The following is a 3,121-nucleotide window of genomic DNA, read 5'->3' on the forward strand; positions in this document are numbered from 1 at the left end:
ATTTTGAGGGTTGATAAGTATGCCCTAACCAATATTCAGAATTGTAGTCCTTGGTGATCCAAATGGATCCTAGAACACTCTCTAAGTTTTCATAAACTCTATAAAAATCATGCCAAAGATTAAAAATCTTGTGAAGAATCAAGCTTATCGGAGGAATCCACATGACAGTTGCAAATTTCGATCAGCGTGGATCAACGAGGGTCGTCGATCTAGCGCGTAGAGCGGCGGACCATGGTAATGCGCGCTGAGACCAACCACCAAATGCAAGGACAAATTTAAGTAGTGGAGGTAGTTTTCAATATGCGATTAGCGACTCGCATATCGCAGGGCAAACCTCTAAGTGAAGAGAAGCCCCGAGCACCCGGACCTGAAATAATTATAAAACGCGGAAAATATTGTTTTGGTTCCATCACAGCAGGATTCCACAAAACCGACAGGATATCAGATGGGCTTCGAGTGGTAAGCAGTTTCAACCGAGTTCCGCCCAATGCCATACAACACTTGCCATGCGTCCCAGCGGAAGAGAGAGAGAACCGCTCACATTGGACGAGTAAACATCATGCTACTCAGCCGCCCGATATGAACGACAACCGTAGGATCTAGGGCCCCCAGATCAACGGCGGAGATGCGTTCTGATGGATGACCGGATTTGACAAGATTATAAAGCAAGATCACATAGGATTTGAAGTCTGATAGGGACGATGCATTGGAAGAAGGTCGTGTTTCGTGGGCATTATTGGAGTTAACGGAAAAAACGGTCGTTTCAAATATGTCCAAGAGAACTGACACTCATCCGTTATGAAATAGGTGGCCACCTCCCCGTGAGGCGTTATACAGTGACTGATTACGCAAGATAGAGGGATTCAAACGGACAGAGGCAGGGGAACCAGAAAGTCGGGAAGTGAAAACAAATAGTCAGGAAGCAGATTGGCTTTAAAGCCACAAACTGACAGAGAGCAGTAAATAGTAGGCAGTAAGCCAAAAGTAGAGAGAAGAAGCAAGTTAGAAGCTAACTTGAAGAAGCAAACGCAGTGCCGAGCCATAGTTAAAGACAGAGACAAGAGAGTTAGAGAGCCTATGTACTCCAGAGAAGGCTTGAGAGGTTCATGCGAACTCCTCCGCACGCCTATCATGTATTGAGTCTCAAATTGGGCTCATACTATTGTAATCAATAGAAACCAAGAGTCAATGAGGAGAGTCTGTGTACTCAAGAGAGAGACTTGGGGGATCCAAGTACAGTCTTATTGATTTGTATCTATTGTGCGAGACTCAAATTGAGCTCACTGTTGTAAAAACTCTGCTATGAAGACATAATAGAGAGGCCACCACTGAAGGTTGGACCAGGAGACGTAGCCCAAGAGTATTGAGTGAACTCCTTATTAAACTTGTTGTGGTTATATGTGTTTCCTATTATTTTTTCTTTTACTGCTTCATTGCCTATGTATTTTGCAATATTATCGATCCGTTGCACAAAATAACATAGGCACATCCACGCACATGAGTCTGTAAGACCTCATTAATTGTCTTAGATCAATTTAAGATCAAGTAGTATCAGAGCTTAAGGTTGCTACGATTAGACAAGCTTGTGTTGGATTTTTTTGTTGAATGCTAACTAGGACAAGGCTCAAATTAGGAGAAGGAGAGTTGGTTGAAGCTAACCCAGAAATTGGAAGAGTCTATTCTCAGAAGAGAATGGCAGAAGAAAGTCCACGAGAGTCAGAAGCCCAATTTATGGAAAGCTTTATGACCATGAGAGCCATGGTAGAAGAGATGTATAGAGAATTTAAGAAAGGTAGAGGTGAAGATTCTTCAAGCTCCAAACAAGATAGAGGAACAGAAGAACCTCTTCTGGTTGCCCACCCAGAAGGCAAAGAAAAAGAAGAAAAGCCATCTCCGCCATCTCCCCCATCATCACCTTCATCATCCTCATCATCTTCTTCACATAAACAAATCACTAAAAAGAAAAAGAAGAAACCTTCTTTGATTAAATTAGATGTGAAGTTTGATTTGCCAATTTATGATGGAGAATTAAATGTAGAAAAGCTAGATAACTGGATTAGACAGATTGATGTATATTCCAGAGTGCAGAACATCGATTCGGAAAGGAGAAAGATTTAGCTGGCTAGCCTATGCCTTGGAGGAACTGCCCTAGTGTGGTGGGAAGGCAGGACACAAGCTAATTTGAAGAAGCATGGTAAAATTCTTTCTACCTGGAATGAATTTGTTTATGCCATTAAAAAACAATTCTATCCACTAGCTTATATGTAGCAAGCTATGATGAGTTGGCAAACTCTTCGCCAATTAAAAGGGCAAAGTGTACAAAGCTACACCCAAGAATTTAGAAAAAGAGCTTTGATTTTAGGCATTTCTTTAGACTCACCTGAAACTCTGTTGAAGTATATAGGTGGTCTACACAGCTATTTAAAGCACACCATTCTCATGTTTAATCCTACTAGCATAGATGAGGTATCTGTTCAGGCTACACATCTAGAGGCTAGAGGCAAGAATGTGAACCCAGAGATTGGGGGATCATCAAAACCCACTACAAGAAAGAACAAGGAAAAGAGAAAGCAGAAATGGAAAGAGAGGAAGGCAAATGCAGTACAAAAGACCAAACCTTTGTGCACTCACTGCAAGAAGGATGGGCATGATGATGAACATTGCTGGATTTTTCATCTGGAGCTGAAACCCAATAAATTTGGTGGCAAAAAGAAGAAGACTACTACAGCTATTCAGAAGGATTTGGGGTCAGACTCAGGGGATGAAACAACAATCACAGCCACAGGTATAAAAGGTAAAAATTCTGAAGCATCTACTAGTAATTCTGCACAAACTATTGATAGTGAAGAAAATGAGAGAAGAAGACATGAGCTTTTTCATATTAGAGTTATTTCAAAGCATCAAAAGATTGATACTTTATTTGATAGTGGTTCACAAGTAAACTTAATTTCTGAAGCAATTGTAAAGAAACTGGGATTACTAACCACACCTCACAAGAAGCCATATCCATTGGGTTGGTTATGTGATAAAGAAAAGTTACAAGTGACTAGACAGTGTAAACTTAGTTTTTCTTTTGGGTCAACATTTATGGATGAGGTTGAGTTAGATGTCATTCCCCTGG

The sequence above is a fragment of the Pinus tabuliformis genome, chromosome Q (assembly GCF_031772625.1).
Source record: "Pinus tabuliformis cultivar Carrire ecotype Pingquan chromosome Q, CPIR1, whole genome shotgun sequence".
NCBI classification, from domain to species: domain Eukaryota; kingdom Viridiplantae; phylum Streptophyta; class Pinopsida; order Pinales; family Pinaceae; genus Pinus; species Pinus tabuliformis.